Here is a 21,449-nt window from a genome sequence, read left to right as displayed (position 1 = left end):
CAGATGTTGGCGAGGATGCGGAGAAAGGGGAACCCTTCTACACTGTTGGTAGGAATGCAAGCTGATGCAGCCACTCTGGAAAACAGTATGGAGGTTCCTCAGAAAGTTGAAAATAGAGCTACCGTACAACCCAGCAATTGCACTACGGGGTATTTACCCCAAAGATACAAATACAGTGATCTGAAGGGGTACATGCACCCCAATGTTTATAGCAGCAATGTCCACAATAGCCAAACTATGGAAAGAGCCAAGATGTCCATCAACAGATGAATGGATAATGAAGAGGTGGTATATATATACAGTGGAATATTATGCAGCCATCAAAAAAAATGAACTCTTGCCATTTGCAAGGACATGGATAGAACTAGAGGGTATTATGCTAAGCGAAAAAAGTCAATCAGAGAAAGACATGTATCATATGATCTCACTGATATGAGGAATTCTTAATCTCAGGAAACAAACTGAGGGTTGCTGGAGTGGTGGGGGGTGGGAGGGATGGGGCAGCTGGGTGATAGACACTGGGGAGGGTATATGCTATGGTGAGCGCTGTGAATTGTGTAAGACTGATGAATCACAGACCTGTACCTCTGAAACAAATAATACATTATATGTTAAAAAAAAAAAAAAAAGGAAGATAGTAGTAAGGGAAAAATGAAGGGGGGAAAACGGAGACGGAGACAAACCATGAGAGACTATGGACTCTGAGAAACAAACTGAGGGTTCTAGGGGGGAGGGGGGTTGGTGGGATGGGTTAGCCTGGTGATGGGTATTAAAGAGGGCACGTGTTGAATGGAGCATTGGGTGTTATATGCAAACAATGAATCATGGAACACTACATCAAAAACTAATGATGTAATGTATGGTGATTAACATAACATAATAAAATATAATTAAAAAAAATTTTTTTTAATTAAAAAAATAAAACTTAAGAAACCACCTATGCTGGTGCCTTGATCCTGGATGTCCAGTCTCCAGCACTAAGCAAATAAATTTCTGTTGTTTAAGCCACCCAGTCTGTGGTATTTTTTCTATGGTAGTCCAAGTGGACTAACATGGCTCCCTCCTCAAAAGTCTGTTTTCAGTCCCACGGGGCCCATTCTCCAATCCCTTCTTTTGCTCTTCCAGACCCGGGGGCAGGTAGCTATTTTCATTAGTTGCCACCTTTTTTATAATTTCTGTTCTATTTTTGCCTTTTAAGTTCTTCAACATCTAGTCAATTCTTCATATTAATTTTTTCAGCTACTAAAAACCACTCGTTGTGGTTTCTGACTCTTGACTGGACCTTGACTGGACCTTACGAACAGCTCCAGATTATTCCCAGCTACAGCTACACATCCCTTCTAGAAATGCCAGTGGCACATTTCCCAACTGTCATCTGCCCCAAACACATCTCTACCAAACCCCATCTGCCACTTCATACTTCTGCTCATTCCCGGACACCACTCTTGCCCTGCCGTGTTCCTCTATCTAGATTCTTCCTCCCTTTACCCAGCTGGATGATGTAGCTGGGTTTTGGTTCTCTTCCTCCATAAAACACAAATTCTTATATTCTTGCCTAAGAACTGGGCTTGCGCTGCTTCCCTAAGTCCCATGTTTTCCTGGATGGGATCAGGGTCATAATCTAAAATTATACACCCAAACCAACTCCCCTTATCGAGCTGCTTTTTTTTTTTCAAAGGTTTAGAACTTTCTACTTTTGTAGCCTGCAAGTTCTTATTATAGTTCCAATTTGTTCTCCTGATGGCAGCAGAGGAAATTCCTTGGAGAAGGTGGGACACTTAATATAAGAAAACTAATTAATTAGTAAGGCAGGTTATTTTATGTTGGGAGCAGCCTGAAATAACTGAGTACTTAGCTGTGCAGTTAAAGAATAATTTCGAGGTGATACAACATCTTCACCCATTTTCAGGTTGCTTTCACATACTCAAGACTTCTTTTCTGCCTCATCTTTTCAATGCTATATTTAAATTGTTCGTGTGTTCATGTATTGGAAGCCATGTACAATGAAAAGTTTTTGGAGAGTTTATCTTTCCTTCCACAATACTCTTCCATTATTTCTGCTTCTCCTCTTAGGCTATCTGGTTTAGTTTAACAGAGTTTCCTTTCTTATCACTATAAATCCCACAATCACTAAAAAATGCTAAGGAATAAATAGACTCTCTCAAAGTGCCCTCTTATCAGGTTATCTTGTATAAGATAATAACATTTTAGGCCCAATTCATGTCAAGAATCTTGTTCGCCTGAAGAATACTTCTTGTAAACATGTTTTTATAGCCTTAGGCATGGGCGGAGAGGGAAGCTGGAGAACTAGTCACTGATTTAAATTTCCTTGCTTTCTCTGTGGCTGAAGAAAATGAAAATCCTCATTTATGTTGTAACATGAAGAGCTAGATTGCAAGATGCAGACATTTTCAAAATACCTAGAAAGTCTCAGGATTGATAATGATCACATTGATTCAACGCGGTGATCATTGTAGCCTCTGCCAACGTCTGTTTTTCTGTGTTCCTAGAAAACACTGGCATCCATACCCATGGGGGCTATATTTTTTAAATCAGAGAACAAAAGACACCATCACATCAGTTTAAATTTCCTCACATATACATATGAGGGTAGTAGAGAAATAACACTGGACAGGACTGTCCTAGGAAACTGTATTATGGCTGCTATATCCTTACCAGTTGGGCAAAACACACTAGGCAAACCAACAGAGGCTTTGCAGAAGTTTCGTCTTACTTTAAACACATGAGTTGGCATACTTCTATAAGGGGCCAGAGAGCAAATATCTTAATCTTTGTGGACTACATGGTCTCTGGGTTTTTATTCTATTCTATTCTATTCTATGCTATTTATTTGAGAGAGAGGATGTGCACAAGCCGGGGGGGGGGGGGGGGAAGGGCAGAGGGAGAGGGATAAGCAGACCCTGCATTGAGTGCAGAGCCTGAGGCCCTGGCCAGATCTCACAACCCTGAGATTATGACCTGAGCCAAAATCAAGAGTTGGATGCTCAACTGACTGAGCCACCCAGGCACCCCAACATGGTCACTGTTTTAACTACTAAATTTAGCTGTTATAGCACAAAAGCAGTCATAGGTAGTATGTAAATGAACCAACCTTACTGTGTTCAATTAACACTTGCTTTTACAAAACAAGCAGAGGGCCATTTCGGCTCATGGATCATGTTTTGCCAACCTGTGTTCTAGGATATGCAAGAACCCACAGAATGGGAGAAGATATTTGCAAATGACACTACAGATAAAGGGCTGGTATCCAAAATCTATAAAAAACTTCTCAAACTCAACACCCAAAAAACAAATAATCAAGTCAAAAAGTGGGCAGAAGATATGAAAAGACACTTCTCTGAAGAAGACATACAAACGGCTAACAGACACATGAAAAAATGTTCATCATCATTAGCCATCAGGGAAGTCCAAATCAAAACCACACTGAGATACCATCTTACACCAATTAGAATGGCAAAAATGGACAGGGAAAGAAACAACAAATGTTGGAGAGGTTGTGGAGAAAGGGGAACCCTCTTACACTGTTGGTGGGAATGCAAGTTGGTACAGCCACTTTGGAAAACAGTGTGGAGGTGCCTCAAAAATTTAAAAATAGAGCTACCCTATGACCCAGCAATTGCACTACTGGGTATTTACCGCAAAGACACAGATGTAGTGAAAAGAAGGGCCATATGCACCCCAATGTTCATAGCAGCAACGTCCGCAATAGCCAAACTGTGGAAAGAGCCGAGATGCCCTTCAACAGATGAATGGATAAAGAAGATGTGGTCCATATATACAATGGAATATTACTCAGCCATCAGAAAAGATGAATACCCAACTTTTACATCAACATGGATGGGACTGGAGGAGATTATGCTAAGTGAAATAAGTCAAGCAGAGAAAGTCAATTATCATATGGTTTCACTTATTTGTGGAACATAAGGAATAACATGGAGGACATTAGGAGAAGGAAGGGAAAAATGGGGGGGGGGAATTAGAGGGAGAGATGAACCATGAGAGACTATGGACTCTGAGAAACAAACAGGGTTTTAGAGGGGAGGAGGGAGGGGGGATTGGTTAGCCCGGTGATGGGTATTAAGGAGGGCATGTACTGCATGGAGCACTGGGTGTTATACGAAAACAATGGATCGTGGATCACCACATCAAAAACCAATGATGTACTGTATGGTGACTAACATAACATAATAAAATTAAAAAAAAAAAAAAAGAATACACTTTTATGTAAAAAAGACACATGCTACCAAAAAACCTATGCTCTGTTTTCCCAGTATTCTACATAATAATCTACACATGTTATACCTGTGAAGACACAAAATGTTGCCCTTTTTCTTTCAGCTTCCTGAATTGAGACGAATGTTTATGCCCACCGAGAAAGGAATTTTGTCATTTCTTATTTGCTAGGGTTGTATATCAAGGCAAGACATTATAACTAACGGGATCATTTATGGGCAAGGCCCGGGTTCTAACTTAACCTCTTCCAAAAGGGTAAGTGTAAGAGCATTCCAGGCCATTACAAACCAAATAACCCAAGGAAGACAGGTGAAGGCTAATACCTCTAATGGTACTCAGGAAAATCAATCAGCCAAGACAAATAGAGAAGACTGTCAGTGTTACGTCGACGAACTGGTGGGTGGTTAAAGGAAAAAAAAGGGAGTGGGCAAAAGGAATATTTAGAAGAGCAACAAAGGATGAAATTCTTTCTAGACCCTCGAGGCAAAGGTTCAAGTTCAGGGTTGAGGTTAATGGGGTTCATAGAGAATAGGCTTCATCTACTGGATCCTAATGATCCAGTTCTTATGGGATTTTTTTTTTTTTTTTTGGTTAATCACCAGGTTTTAAAAACCTAACCTTAAAATAATTGCACTTGAAGTCCTCAGTGGGGAAAATAATATTAATAGATAATATTTGAGTTCTTGCTCTCCTCTCATTTTACACATTATCATATTTAGTACTTATTAGTATACCTAATTTATGGGTGAGGAAACAGGCTCAAAATGGTTAAGTAATTTGCTCAAGGACACATGGATATGAAGAGGCAGGACCAGAATTTGTAAATGGGTCTGTCTGACTTGGAAGCCCATATTCTCAATCTTTACGTTATCCTCTCTTCTCTCCTCACTTCTTCTTGTTGATGGCTAAATCTTCAGGTCACAAAAGATTCTGAAAGTAATTTTTAAGTAGATGGTAAACTAAGTTCTAATGCTCATGTTTCAAAGACACCCAAGACCAAATTCTGCACCTACTGAGTTGCTTAAAGTTCTGTTACTGAGAGGATGGTATCTTAAATTTGGAAACTTTTATCCTGAACCAGAAAAAGAAAGGAAAGAAATGGGAAAAGGAAGAGTTTAGTAAGTTTAATATTTACTTAATTTCATTAAATATTTAATTTAATCAATTTGTTCCCATAAAGGTTTGGACAAAATATTTTAGGGCCAGCACATTGATGAAAATACAATAGAAAATGCCAGGTTACATAAGGTGCATGATGGTAGTGAATGAATTCAGTCAGACAGAAATAATGAACAATCTGAAAAATGAATATATATGTGTGTATATGTATATATAAATTTTTAAAGAGTATTCCCATTATTATGCCCAGTTAGTCTCTGGAAGGAGCATTTATTTTCTTAATCAGGCATTATTTCTTCTTCTCTGCTACCTAACGCATGTCTTACAAGTCCTAGTTACAAATTTAAAAAATTAATATGGTAGTTGTATCACCTCATTCTTTGAGACGGTTTTCATCTCTGACAGATAAATCCTGCTTCTTCCTTTTTATCATAGAATTTGACATATTTAGGTAACGCTGAGCCTGAAGTCCAGTGCTGTTTTCCTAATTTGTCTTTATTACTTTATCCCATAGGTTTGGTCAATGGAAGCCACCCTTCTTCCTTCCCACCTGTCCTTCCTCTCTCTCACATTACAAAAGTCGAGAGTATGGTTTCTTACATACTAGTTAAAATGAATAGTCATTTGTTTGTTTGTTTATTTATTTATTTGGTTAAAGAAAGGCAAATAAAGGAAGTCTGAGGTAAAATAGCTCCCTCTGGGACCTTAGCTTCAGCTGCTTCTCCTTGTTTTAATAAAGTCACTTTTGACCTAAATGTTTTGTCTCCAGAAAACCATGCAGACCTGAACTGATTTCAAAATATTAGGCATATTCTAGTGCCCAAGACCCCGAGGAGTTAAACTGTCTACAGATCATTTAGACCACCCACCAGCAATAGATGCAGGATCTGTCTAAACTCCACAGAAAGGCAAAAGCCTGCCTCTTGCTATCTCTGCAAATTGTGCCCAGGAGGCTTTGCTCCCCTTTAGAACTGCTGAGCTGGACAAGAATTTTACTCCTCTGGCCTAGTGTCACTTGCAGGTGGGAGGGAAAGGAAAATTAAGACACAAATTCCATTGCTAGTGAATAAATGTTGGACCCAGGAGACCAGTTTATCTAAAACTGGGGAAGGGAATTTTGGGCTTCACATACTTCTGCACTGTGCTTCCATTCAAATGAGTCTTTCTTTTTTTTTTTCTTCAACACATCAGTTCCCATAAAAAGCATTCTCTTTTTAGTAGCCTAATCAAACATGAAATAAGAAAACTTCCATGTTGAAATTACTTTCAGGGCGCCTGGGTGGCTCAGTTGGTTAAGCGACTGCCTTCGGCTCAGGTCATGATCCTGGCGTCCCGGGATGGAGTCCCACATCGGGCTCCCTGCTCAGCAGGGGGTCTGCTTCTCCCTCTGGCCCTCTTCCCTCTCGTGCTCTCTGTCTTTCATTCTCTCTCTCAAACAAATAAATAAAATATTTAAAAAAAAAGAAATTACTTTCAGATCTTGTTTATGGGTCATGCAAACAAAACACTCATATTTCTTTGTATTCAAATCCAGATTTTAATGAAAAATTGATGCCTCATCTTATTCACAAAATGACTTTTGGTTGTGTCCAAAAGAGCCGATTCACTCTTAAGAATTTGGCACTCCTAGTGGCATTTAAAAGAATAGAGGCTGTGAAAGTGTGGTAGGCAGAATTCTAAGAATGACCCCTAAAGACTCACTTTCCTGTGGATACGATGGCACATCACTCCCGTGATCATGCCACATTGCACGGCAAAAGGAATTTGGAGGATATAATTAAGGTTTGACCTTAAAATAGAGATCACTTAGGTGAGCTAGGTCTAATTACATGATCCCTTGAAAAGCAGAGAATTTTCTCTGGCTGGTGACAGAAGTCAGAGAGACCCCCCCCACCCCCCACTTAAGAATGACTGGACACACCACCGCTCACGAAGATGGAGGGACCACATGATGAGGAACGAGTGCAGCCTCTAGAATATGAGAACGGTCCCCAGCTGGCCACCAACAGTGAACTGGATTCTTAAATAGCCTGAATGAGCTTAAGAGCTGATTCTTCCCTCTAAGCCTCCAGATAAGAACCTGGCCAAACCTCACAAGGACTTCTGACCTACAAAATAGTGAGCTAATAAATGGGTGTTGCTTTTAAGTGAGTAAGTTTGTGGCAATTTGTTTTATAGCAATAGAAAACTAATATGGAAGGAGGTGAAGGGGATCTTTAAGGGAGATGAAGAGTCCCAAAGTAATAAGTGCATCCCTGGAACAAGCATCTGCCTTAGAAGGGGAGGAGATGCTCGAGCTGGGAATATCGTGCAGATATATTAATTCTGAGGTAATTCCTAATATGTTATTTGATAGCCATGTTCCATCTGCTATTTTTGAATCTGCTCCTCAGAATCCACTCCTCCACTCCAAACCCACTCTAGGAGGAGGACAAAGAGATTGGTGAGCCTCCCTGACCAGGCCAGCCACATGCAGCACTTTGGGCACATTTGTCCCTTCCTGTCCCACATGAGTCCTTCTGCCTTTCAGGAGATAAAGGCTATGAGACTGTTCTCTCTTGGATACCTGCTCTTGCCACACCATCAGTCAATCCCGACTGGCTCCTCCAGCCCCACTAAACATGCTGTTAGTTGATGGACCCATTTTCTCCCCTGTCCAAGGAAGTGGAAACCAGAACGGCCCAGAGAGGTCCTTATTAGACTTCATGGAAAGGGTGTTACTGGTACCCCCAGGGGAAGCTGAGATCCATGACCAGGGAACCCAAAGAGAAAAACAGCAGGAGCTGTGATCAGTAGCCAGAAAGCACAAGCTAGCCAAAAGACAGTCCCAGGAGATGGTGGGTGAAAAGTAAAGACACAGACCGGCCCAATCTCATTTTGTTGAGAAGATCATACTGGGCTGAGTCACTTTAAAAGATGAGATACATACGGCCAGAAAAGAAAGGCCAGTTTTAGAACATCAATAGCTGGCAGGGACGTAGGTGAGAAGTGTTTCCCTGATCAAATCTATATGCCAATAGGAACAGACCTTTCATGGGGAAAGCTGCTTTAGACTAGACACAGTCTGACAGAGAGAGGATAATCTTCTAAAAATTCTCTCAGCTGAGTCATAGGAGCTCATGTTTCTCCCTAACCTGTAAAAGTTTGGTCCTTTGCTGATTCAAAACCAGGATCCTGGTCATTTTCTTACCTGAGGCCACCTCCCTCATAGCTTCAGCTTCCTAGCAAGGTGCCAGGATTTCCTGGCACAAATAGCCCATAGATAGGGCTTCCCCCCACCCCACCCCGCCTATTCCAGTCCACTTCTGCTTATTTCTATCTTTTCACACAAGCCAGGAAGATAATTTACACACACCTCTTGTTACTATTCCATTTAATTATAATATAATCCTACATATGCAAACATGACAACAGCAATCATGTTTTATTCCAAGTTGTAATTGCATGTAGCAATCATATGCTTTCACTAAATTATTTCCATCAAGCATACAGAGCACCATCATCTCTAGCATACCAGAAGGCCCACCTGCAGCCTCCCACCCCCATCAGAAAAACCCATTTGAGTTTCACGTACTTGCTTGGATGTTTCATCCAGTGGTCCTTCCCCTCACCCCCACCGCGCCCCCTCCCCACATTTCTACATGCTGAATCTGTGTGAATTCAGCTCCACTGTTCCTTTTCTTTCTCATCAGCATCAGAGACCCCGAGATATTGAGTGGTCTGCTCACCACTCCCCTCTTGCTTTTGTGCATAGGAATGCTCTCAGCTGGGCTTTCTCCTTTCCCTATGTTCATTCTGAATCTCATTTCTCACTCTAGGAATTGTGCATTCTTTGCTTTATTTTCCCTCAACTCCTTTTCTACATTACATCATTGGAAACGAGCCTAGGAATTAGTCAAGTCATGTCCATAGACATGAACGCTAGAGAAAGAAAACACGAGATAGTGAGGTGGTGAATTACTAAGCACTGGGGTCAGCAAGTGTCTGAATTTTTGCTTCTGCTCTTCAAAGTTTTTGCTATTGGGTACATTCCAAGCTAGGCCTCAAGCCATTACCAGAACAGGTCATCTCAGTAGGTTTTTCTTTTACTTTTTTCCAAAGATGTTATCAATCAAGCTTTCCCAAAGGCTCACGGCTGTTAGCAAAGCAAAAGGGAGCCTCAGTGTCTCAGACACAGGATTACCATCTGCTACAGGAAGCAGGGCTGAAACCAGGAGGATTTGGCCTTGCACTGTGTCTCTGTGTTTGAGAAAAAGCCTGAGAGAGCTCTGAGGACCTGAAAACAACCAGCATGACATGACCATTTGAAAAAGAAATCCTGGAGCATTCCAGAGACATGAAGACAAGCTCAGTACTGTGCAGCCAAAGGAGATCACTCCTCGGGGACTGGTTTGCGGAATTGAGAGAAATGACTTTTAAGAAGTGGCTGTCTGAGTGAGAACAATTAGGGACTTTCTTTTTCTTTTAGGACTGAGCTGCATGCTCACTAGTCTTAAATGCAAAGGTTGAATATAAAATGAGACAGAAAAAAAGAAATATGTTTCGCAACTCTCTGCATGTGGTCAGCTGTCAATCTGCCGAGCTTGGGCGGTGATTCTCACCCTAAAGTCAGCAGAGAGATGGATCGCATGTTCTTGTTGTTTCTCATCAGTGTTACATTTTAGCCATTTCAGTTGTGAAAGGCTTTGAAGTTTAACAGGAAAGACAACAAATTGTGGTCAGAGTTTGGGATTATAAACTCACTTCTATTCTACTGAGGCAAAAAGGCACACAGTTTCTCCTAGCCTTGGTTTCCGGATTCATAAAGTGAAAAAATAATAATTCTGCTTCAGGGATGACTTCTTACTGTTATTCGAGTCCTGGTTGAAATGTCCCTTCCTCCGAGAGATATCCTATCTGAAGTATCTCCCTCTCTCCAACCACGTGGCCGCTTTCTGTCACATCATCCAGTTCCAAGTCCTTCCTCAAACTCTGCTTTTACATTTATCTGTTGCCTGTCTCCCCCAACTAAACTATAAAGACTATGAGGGTAAGGACCTCTTATCTGTTTTGATTTGTTGATTCATTCAACAATTATTGTTTAGCGGCTTCTGGGTGCCAGACGCTGCTCAGTGACTGGGGATGCATCAGTAAAGTAAGGAGATTAAGACCCTATTTTCTAACAGAGAATTCAGGCCTTGAACAAATGAGCAAATAATTTACAACATGTCCAGTGGTAATAGGTGTTCTGAAGAAGGATAACGTTTTTAAAGGAATGAAGTAGACCATTGTGGGGGGTATAATTTATACAGGGTGGTCAGGGAAGGCCTAAGGAGATGACATTTTAACAGAGACCTGGAGAAAAGGCAGGAGTAAGATGTGCAGATACCCGGAGCTAGTGTTTTCCGGGAAGTAGGAGCACTAAGGGCAAGAGCCTTGAGTGTTTTTTTCCAAAAACAGCAAGGGCAGTGTGGCTGGAGACGAGAGAGTGAGGGCCCAATGGGAGGAGATGACAGGGGAGCCCAGCTCATGGAAGCACCTGTGATTTATGGTAAGGGCTTTTGATTTTATTCTGAAAGAGATGGGAAGATGGGCTAGTTCGGGGTAAAAGGGTAACTTCTGTTTTCTTTGGCTCACTATGACAGCTGTGTGGAGAGGAGACTGAAGAAGGTCCTTTTTTTTTTTTTTAAAGATTATTTATTTGAGAGAGAGAGAGAATGGGGGTGGGGGAAAAAAGGGAGAGAATCTCAAGCAGACTCCCTGCTGAGGGCGGAGCCAGAGGTGGGGCTCCACTTGGGCTTATAGTGGGGCTCAAGGCATGGCTCCATGCAGGGCTCCATACAGGGCTTGATCCCATGTCCCTGAGATCATGACCCCAGCTGAAATCAAGAGTTGGACGCTTAAATGACTAAGCCACCCAGGCACCCCTTGAAGAAGGTCTTAATGGAAGCAATGTGACTGTGGAAGTTATTTATAGCAATGATCCAGATAAAAAATAAAGGTGTTTTGAATGGGTGGCAGCAATGGTGGTAGTGGGAAGGGCTTCAATTCCAGATATATTTTAGAGGTAGAGGCTACAGGATTTCCTGACAGATGGGGCAAGCAGGGGAGTAGGGAGAGAGAAGAATCAGGAACGTCTCCTGGGTTTTGGGGGTGCCTAGCTGGCTCAGTCAGTAGAGTATACAAGCCTTGATCTAGGGGTTGTGAGTTCAAGCACCATGTGGGGCAGAGAGCCTACTAAAAAAAAAAAAAAAGAATGTCTCCCTAGGTTTTGACCTGAACAACTGAAATGGAGATAGAGAGCTAGAAAGGCTTAGGGGAGGAGAAGATTAATATGAGAAGTGTGGAGGCAGGGGTGAATTTGATTTGACATATTAGTTAACTTTGAAATACATATTAGAAACCCAAGTGGAAATGCTGAATCAGTTAGACACACTAACTCAGAAGTTTGAGGGATTCTATAAAGACTGGAGATATAAATTTGGGCAGCATCAACAAATAGATAAAATTTGAAACCATCTCTTTCATCACTGTACCCTTGGTGCCCAACACAGTACGGACACTCAATAAATATTTGTCAAATTAATGAATGAGTGAGGATAAAATGAGATGATGGGTATGCAAGTGTCTTTCAAACTGTAAGTGCCTCTGCAAATAAAAGGTTAGACATAATATTATAGTACGATTATCTTACAAACAGAAAACCTCTGAATGAGCAATAAAGATTTAGCAAAAGCACAACTAGAAATCTTGCTTCTAACAGAAACAAACTCCAGATGGCTTCTTTCCTCCACCTCTTTTTGAATTTAAAGTTGATACTGTCTAATACTGTAATTAAGGGCAGTAAAGCACCATAAAAAAACCTGAATACTAGTAGAAATATAGCAATGGTTTTTCTCTAATCATGGCTCTTCAAATTGTCAAAAAGATTTTCAAACTGTTTTGAAGCAATTTTTCAAACTGTTTCAAAAGGAGTACTTTTTCAAAAACTACACGGGTTTTGTATGGACTTTCCCACCCCAGATCACGCCATAACTCTAAATTCAACTGGCATTATTTTGCATTAAATAAAAGATAGCCCCGACTTCTTTCTATTTGCCTTTTAAGTCATAGCCTGATACTTTCACTAAAAAAAAAAGTCACTTGATGGGGCACATGGGTGGCTCAGTTAGTTAAGCATCTGACTTGATTTCAGCTCAGGTCATGATCTCAGGGTCGTGAGATAGAGCCCCCCAAGGGGTGTCATGCTCAGTGCAGAGTCTACTTGAGATTCTCTCTCTTCCCCTCCGTCTGGCCCTCCCCCCACTCAGGCACGTGCTCACCCCCACTCTTTCTCTCTCTCTCTCTCTAAAATAAATAAATAAATATTTTTTTAAAGACAAAAGAGTAGTTTGGTGAATTTTATTGGGGAAACTATGGCTTTGGGACTTAAGCAACAATCCGGTAAAATTCTCTGGACTTTTTTTTTTTTTAAGATTTCATTCATTTATTTGTTAGAGAGAGAGAGAGAGAGAGTGCACAAGCAGTCAGGCAGAGGGAGAAGCAGGCCCTCCGCTGAGCAGGGAACCCGATGTGGGGCTCGATCTCAGCACCCTGGGATCATGACCTGAGCCGAAGGCAGACGCCTAACTGACTGAGCCACCCAGGCATCCCTTCTCTGGACTTTTTAAAGCACATGATAGAAATTAGAAGTTGCAAGTTATATTCCCTCTACTGATTATAGAAATATAACAAAGGTAAGGGTTTTCTGCCTATGAGAGCTGAGCATTGGATATGAAGACTTAAAGTTTCCTGGACCAAGAAAGGAGGTAGTCAGGTAGATGGGTGGATGAGTGGATGGATGGATGGGGAGTAGTGAGTGTTGAGAGAAAGAGAAGCAGGAAGATATGGAAGCATAAAAGGGAAAATGAGACATTCTGACTTTTAACAAGGGGCCAAAACAATTCAATAGGGCAAGGATAGTCTTCACAATCAACTGGTACAATTGATATCCCTACTAGAAAAATAAACCTGAGGCTTACTTCACAATTTGCAAAAATTAACTTGAAATAAATCATATATATAAATGTAATATCTAAATCTATAAAATGTATAGAAGGAAACAGAAGAAAAAATTTTGACTTTGATTTAGACAGAGTTCTTGTGACATAAAAAGCATGAATCATAAAAAGAAAAAATTATATATTAAACTTTATCAAATTTTTAATAGTTTTCTCTTTGAAAATCACTAGTCAGAAATTGGAAAATCATGCCAAAGACTGGGAGAAAGTATTTGTTAAACATATATCTGATAAAAGGCCTTCTACTTGGAATAAATAAATAAACAAACAAACCTTACAACTCAAGAATTTTTTTAAAATTTTAACAACAAAGATTTGAACACACTTTTCAGATAATATGAGAATGACAAGCATATGAGAAGATGTTCAACATCATTCATCATCAGAGAAATTCAAATTGAAATCACAATGAAATACTACTCCATACCTAACAGCAAGGCTCAAATTTTAAAAAGACAACAAAACAAAACTGACAGTGACATCTATTCTTTAACCATGAGGAAATAATAGGGACTAAACTGGAAACTGGTGAATAGAAAAACTGTGGCAGGTTCATACACATACACCTACATATTACTCAGCTGTAACTACTGACAGAGCAGAACATGGATGAATCCCCAAAGCATTATGCTTAGTTAAAGAAGTTAAACACACACACAAAAATTCAATTAATTCTTTTCTGCTTAATTCCATTTATATGTTGTTATTTTTTTAAAGGCAAAACTATAGAAACATAAACAGGTCAGTAGTTACCAGGACCTGGGGGTCATAGGAGGAAAGTGACTGCAAAGGGGCAAGAGAGAACATGTTGGGGGGGACAGAAAGGTTCTATATCCTCATTGTGATAATGACTACATGTCTGTATAAATTTGTCACAACTCATAGAATTGTACACTTAAAAACTGGTAAATCTTATTGTATGTTAATTATATCTCTATAAAGCTGACAAAAGATATTCATTTGATGAGATGAAGACATACCGGACCATCAACAAGAGAGGATCAGTAAACTAGAAGGCAAATCAATAGAATTTATCCAAACTGAAACACAAAGAGAGAATAAAGTTTTAAGAAATGAATAGAACCTCAATGACTTTTGGGCCAGGAACAAGCATTCTAACAGAAAAGTACTTAGAGCCTCAGAAGGAGAGGAAAGAGTGAAGAAGGCAGATAAAAATATTTGAACAAGTATTGGCCAAAAATATTCCAAATTTAATTAAAAATATCCATCAACAGATGTCATGAGCTTAGTGAACCTCAAGCAGATAAATACAAAGAAAACCAAAACAAGGCACATCATAATCAAGGTGCTGAAGGCTCCAGATAAAATCAGCCAGAGGAAAAAAGACGTATGACATTTGTATTAAGAATGACGGCTGACTTATTGGAAACAACGTAAACCCAGAGAACAAAACTTCCAAGTGCTTAAAGAAAAACTGGTCAAGCTAGACTTATACGTGCAATGGAAATGGTCTTCCGAAATCAGGGCAAAATAAAGACATATCCAGATAAATGAAAGCTGAGAGAATATGGTCCCAGGAGACTCACACCCATAAGAACTCAAAGAAGTTACACAGGGTGAATGGAAATGACACCAGATTTACAGGAAGGAATATAACACACCAAAGTTAGTAAATATGTGGTTAAATATAAAGACTACTTTTAGTTAACTTCTTTAAAAGATCATTGACTACATAAAGCATGTGACATTATAACAATGTAACAAATACAGAGTTAAATTTACAACACCATTATCACAAAGATGAGATGGAAGGTAATGGAATAAGGGTGAATATTGTAATCCCTAGAGCAACCACTAAAACAAATAAGAATACAAAAGTTGTAGTTCAAAATCCAGTAGAGGACCTAGAATACTATAATAAATAATATTTTGTTAATTCATGATATGGCAGAAAAGAAGGAATAGGGGAAGAACAAAGGGGACAAACAGAAAGTAGATATATACCCAACCATATCAATAATTTATATTAAATGTCAATAGACTAAACACTTCTGTTAAAGACAGAGCTTATCTAATTGGATTAAGAAAACCAAAACCAAATACATGTTGGTTTCAAGTGATGCACTTTAAATATAAAGACACAGATAAACCCTTAGTGAGAAAAAATTGAGGAAATACACATCTTCAATATCAGGAATGATAGAAGAGACACGTCTACTGATCCTGCTGGTATAAAAAGGACCAAGCCAGGTACATTCATACTGAAGGCTTACAACCTAATATTGTATGTATCCCAACTGGCTAAATATTCATCAAGCCACAGATTGTGCTAAACAGTTCAGGTACATCCTTTTATTTAGTCCTCTCACAATCCTGTAGTGTAGATATATTTTTGTTCATATTTTATAGATGAGAGAAATCAAGGCTGGCAGAGGGTAACTGACTTGCCCAAGGTCAGACAGCTTGTTACTAGCAGAACCACTTCCTTACTGAACTAACATTTTCTGGATATTCCTAGCCTCATAACTGTCTCATTAGAATGAGTTTAAAAGTATATATTATATTTTAAAGGAAGAACAGGTCTTGTTTTTATTTATTTATTTTTTCTGAAACAATCTTACAGCCTGAAGGTCTTGAAGGAAGAATGGAAAACTCCTCACTGACTAGCTGCCACTGTTGCCATGGGAACCCGAAAAGAGATTACATACACATCCGTTTTACAACTCCATCTTTTAATAAGTGCAGAACACAACCACAGGCTGCTGACTCCTCATGGAAAACTCCCTGAAAAATCCATCTAATCAAAACTCTCCACAGCTTTTCTAATACAAAAAATCCCAATTCACACAGTAAGCTGAACTTTGCCAGATGGGGTGGATAATGATTCTCTTTTCCTAAACTGCTGTCCATCTTCTGCCTATTGAGAAGTGAATCAAGACAAAAAAACAAAAACAAAATTAAAATAATACTGAAAAGCATGAACAGGGGGCTACAATGCACCGGATGATTATGTCCTAAGAGCCAGATCAAGGGGTGCTGGAGAGAGAGCTATGGGCACTGATTTAAAGCAATGGTAAACATTACTGAGACAAATGGGCAAATGTAAATTAGTCTCTGACAATGGAGGCAGCCGCTTCCACTAAAATCACAATAAAACATTCCTTGGCGGTGCAGACTTATCTCTGTTGACTGTTTCTATGATGCTGAGGTATAGACATTGTCAACTCAACGTCGGCTGTCAAAGTAAGGATGAAATTCTTTTTTTTTTTTTTTTTTTTTTTTTAAAGATTTTATTTATTTATTTGAGAGAGAGAGAATGAGAGAGAGTGAGTACATGAGAGGGGGGAGGGTCAGAGGGAGAAGCAGACTCTCCGCTGAGCAGGGAGCCCGATGCGGGACTCGATCCAGGGACTCCAGGATCATGACCTGAGCCGAAGGCAGTTGCTTAACCAACTGAGCCACCCAGGCGCCCAGGATGAAATTCTTAAATTCAATAAAGCGTATGTCTATTTATAAAGAAAGAGTGATGTCCTTGTTTATCTAAATTTAGGCTTTTAATATTCCTCCCCAAAAGCTGATTTGAAAAGTCACAAAAGAAAACTGAAGCAAGAACTGTAGGTACAGAAAAGTAAGATGTGATTTGCCAATTTTTTTCATGACATATGACTCTGGCTCAGCCAGCAGAAATGATTTAGAAAATATGTTAATTACAGTTTCATTTGGTTGCAAATGGCAGAAGTCCTAAAGTAACAAGGGTTTGAACAACACCAAATTTGATTTCTCTCTTATTTAAAAGTCTGCATAGATCATGTAGGGCTGATATGGCAGCTCCACAATCATCAGAGACCCCGTCCCCCCCCTTTATTGTTCTGCCATTCCCAACCTGTGCTCCAAGATGGTGATTGGAATGGCAGACCACGCATTCTCAAGAGAGCCCACAGAAAGGGGAAAGGAATGAAGGATGCTCCCTTTCCTTCTAAGGACACTGTTCTTTAGTGTCAGACACTTCTATCTATACCCCACTGGTCATGTCAGATGTGACTGGGCCCACCCCTATGTGCCACAGACAAGCGGGACCTCACGTGTTGAATAAAAACAGCCAGAGGAAGAATCGCTGCTCCTTGCAACTGCAACTCCTGGGGACCCGAGACTCAGGTTTGATTGATTTATTCATTTGTCATATATTCATTCAAGACACAATTGTTGGTTGTACCATATATGTCAGGCTTTTTGTGAGATTCTGGAAATAAGAAAGACAATAGTGACACATAAATAAATCATTTCAACACAATGTGTAAGGAATTTCATAGAGGTAAAAAAGTAGCTAACTTTTGCATTGCAAAGAACCCTTTCAAGGAAAATTTCACAGAGGAAATGCCACATAAGGTAAGTCTTTTAAAAAAATGACCTTGCCAAGTATAGTGGTGGAGGAGAGCTGGGGTGGGGGTGGGGAGATGAGAGTTGGAGAGTGTTGGAAAGTGGAGAAGGCATTCCAGGCAGAAGGAGGAACAGATGCAAATGTGACAAAATATGGGAAAGTATGGTTTGCTAGGGAGCTCTAGGCACTTCCATAGGACTTGGAATGGGGATGAGGATGTAGGAAGGGAGCCAGGGAGGCGTGGTAGATGAGACAAATGGAGACAGGTTGGAGAGCTCATGCATCATTCTGTGCTCTGTAGGAAGCACCGGAGAGATCTAGGAATGAGAGGATCACAATGAGTTTGTGTTTTGAATAATAACTCTGGAGGGTGTGTGGGTCAGTGGAAGTCTAACGGAAGATGGGCATAACTGAAAGCAGAAAACGTGTTCATTTATCAAACATTTCCTGAGTGTCATGTCTGCACTACAGGAAGTGCTAAGGATACCGAATGGAGTATAATAGACAGAGGAGCCCTCCAGGACCCACAGCAGAAGAAGTGACATGAACCGGTGTTACCAGTCCTCTGCAACATGTGTGACCATGGGAAGGTGAAGGATGATCTGGGAGGACAGTAAAGAAAGTGCCTAACCCTACTGGGATGGGGCCAGAAAATTACAGAGAAAAGTGAACTTTAGTTTGTAAAGACTGACTAGAATTTTGACAGGTAGTCCAGGACTGCAAAGGGCATTCTTGGCAGAGAATGTGGTACCTACAAATATAAAGAGGCATGAGGAAAAACTAGAAGTAGTTCAATGTAGGGGCTCAGGATGCAAATGTGGGTGGAGGCGTGGAAAATTAGGCCCAGATCAGGATGTAGACAGCTGGAGAGTCCCATGATCAGACCTGATAAGAGATTACAGCAAATGTCTAGTTAGGAGGAGATGAGAGCCTGATATAAAGTGGGTGGAAAGAGAAGTCACGGAGCTGTAGATCTTCCCTTTGCTCCCCCGATCCACACCATGCCCTCCTCCACTCTGCTCCATTGCCCAGGAGGCTGAATTTCGTGGATGGCATCAATCGGCTCTCTTGTCCTTGGACTTCCAGCTGAGTTTGGCCAACAGGGAACAACAGAAGGACATTAACAGGGAGGAGAACTTGAGAGAGTGAGGTCAGGTTCCCTGCCTGTAAGGTGACCCAGGGCTGACTTCATGCTCCTGTTCAGGGTTCCCATCTCCACGGTGCTCTCACGTTTTTCCTCTCTGCCCCAAAGCTTTGGCTTTCTTTTGTTCTCTTTGTCCCCAGAACCATTCCTTGCCCTTCTCCACTTGGGCATGGGAGGGGTAACAACCCACTATAACCTACTACAGCCTGTGTTACACTATCCCTGTGGTTTCCCTACACTGTGCCCTTTGTGAATAGTCCCTTTATTAAGTTCTCAAATTATGCATTAAGTGTGCCAACTGTTTCCTGCCAGGATCCTGACTTATATAATCAGTAAACATCACCCTCAATTAAACCATTTCTTCACAACTCTTGTGATTTTTCTGTGACATCTGAAGCACCCAGTTTTCCAGGGGGGATGATCGAACCCCCAAGAAGGTTCATGGCTCTCATAGTACATTTAGTTAATTTCATATGTCAAGGATCACAGTATGGTGGGTTCAGATGAATTCAGGTGAATGGAAGTAAATTCTTGCTACCAACCAGTTCACAAGTTAGGGGGGGGAAGATAAATTTATATATAATTAACAGTAAAACCCACCAGACTAATCTCTGGCCTACTTCCTCAGCATAGTACAGTTTAAGCAAATAGTCCAGCCTGAAGCAAAATCATTTCCATGGGGATATACTGGTCAAAGGGTACAAACTTCCAGTTAATAAGATTAACAAGTTCTGAGGATCTAATGTAGGGCATGGTGATTACAGCTAGTAATACTGTATTGTATACGCAAATATTGCTAAAGAGTCAGTCTTAAATGTTCTCACCACAAAAAAGAAATGGTAATTATGTGATGGGATGGAGGTGTTAGCTAAGGCGGGGGGGGGGGGAATGATTTCACAATATTTAAATACGTCAAATCAACATGCTGTACATCTTAAACTTATCCGATGTTATATGTCAGTTATATCTCAATAAAACTGGGGCTCATAAAACTAGGGTTAAAAAAGCACCTAGTTGAAGGATAAAGAAACAAAGTCTCAGGGAATTGCTAGATCTTGTACAAGACCACACAGCTGGTGCATGTGGGAGGCAAGATGTGAACTCCAAGGCATTCAAAAACAGTGGCAAACCCACTCCATCTCCCTCCCATGCTAGAACTGCATGCCCCGGAAGCTGTTCATCAACATCTGGTAAATAATTTTTTAATGGACTCTGATTGTCCATCTAAACTGGGTATTCAGTTCTCATCCAGTCAGGGTGGCTTGCAGTATGAAGAGGCTGCCTGCAAATTCAACACTCCGTGGGGAGAGGAAGTTTCCAGAGAAAGGGTACTGGTGTAAGATGAGCAGACATCCCTAAAAGTATTGATTACACTAGATCGTAGGCCCTGGTTAGTCTTTTTATTTTTATTTTTTTTTAAGAGGCGGAGAGGGGCAAAAGGAGAGCGAGAGAATCTTAAGCAGACTCCACGCTCAGGTGGAGGGGCTCAATCTCACCAACGTGAGATCATGACCTGAGCTGAAATCAAGAGTCTGATTCTTAACCGACTGAGCCACCCAGGCGCCCTATTCACTGACTGAATGAATAATTCATTATTAAATGAATAATTTCATAAGGCAGATTGTGATATGCCAAGAAAGACTGATTTAAAGTCCACCTTGTCTTAAGGTATTTTAGTGCTTTTATTTTTTTTTTTGAAGAGAAGGAACAATAGCATATTTACAACTCAATTACATTTCTATTATTCTACTTCTAGTCAAGTTAGACATTCCTTGGTTCCACAGTGATTTTTGGGGGGGAGGGGTATTGTCACACCTGCCACACAGCTGGGTCCAAGGACTGCCTGCATGCTCCCAGCATGCTCTGGGGTTAGTTTCCATGCCAACCGGTCTAGGAGTGTTTCCACCCTATCTACCCGCTCCAGGACAGACATTAATAGAATAGGCATATATGAGAAAGAGTAAGAGCAGGTTGAATAAGTGTATGCAATTATTTTTATAGCACTGCGGTCCTAAATTATTCCTTATGCTAGTCCCCTTTATAACACAAGATAATTGGAGAGAGATTACGATGTCTTTCCTGCTAAGTGCTTAGAGCTCTTTCAGATACGCTATCACATTATCCTCACAGCATCCCTAAGAGATAAGAAAGGTCTCATTCTGTAGGTTGGGAAACTAAGGCATTGAATGGTAAAATGTCCATTCTACACACATAGGATGAGGTGATACTAGCATTAGAATGGAATTCAACAATCCGACCTGTAAAATCTGCCTTTTTAGATTCTTTTGTGCTCCCCTGTCTCCATCAGCTTTAAATCCAGAGAAAATCAAACTCAATACAATTTTTGATTAAATCTCATCCTCATTATAGTTTGTGTAAACTGTAAAAATAACAAAAGTGGTAGAGGAGGTTAAATGGGGAGGACAACTGAGTAAACTATTAAAGAAAAAGACAGGTGAATACAAAGATTGGGAAACAGGAAAGCAAGTATATATGTTTCATTTAAGCTAAAATATTTCACCTCAATTTTCCTTTAAGGAAAGGAAACAACCAC

The 21,449-nt window shown here is 40.4% G+C and overlaps 1 long non-coding RNA gene across 1 annotated transcript in view; it reads right to left on the bottom strand.

The window, feature by feature from the left end:
* Window positions 1-21,449, bottom strand: part of LOC144382785 (uncharacterized) — a 65,043-nt gene that overhangs the window by 40,194 nt on the left and 3,400 nt on the right. The gene's annotated exons all lie outside the window — the stretch shown is intronic.

This window comes from Halichoerus grypus, chromosome 8 (assembly GCF_964656455.1).
Source record: "Halichoerus grypus chromosome 8, mHalGry1.hap1.1, whole genome shotgun sequence".
Classification (NCBI taxonomy): Eukaryota; Metazoa; Chordata; class Mammalia; order Carnivora; family Phocidae; genus Halichoerus; species Halichoerus grypus.
Note: the sequence above shows the minus strand (reverse complement) of the source record. Positions and strands in the feature narration are given on the sequence as shown.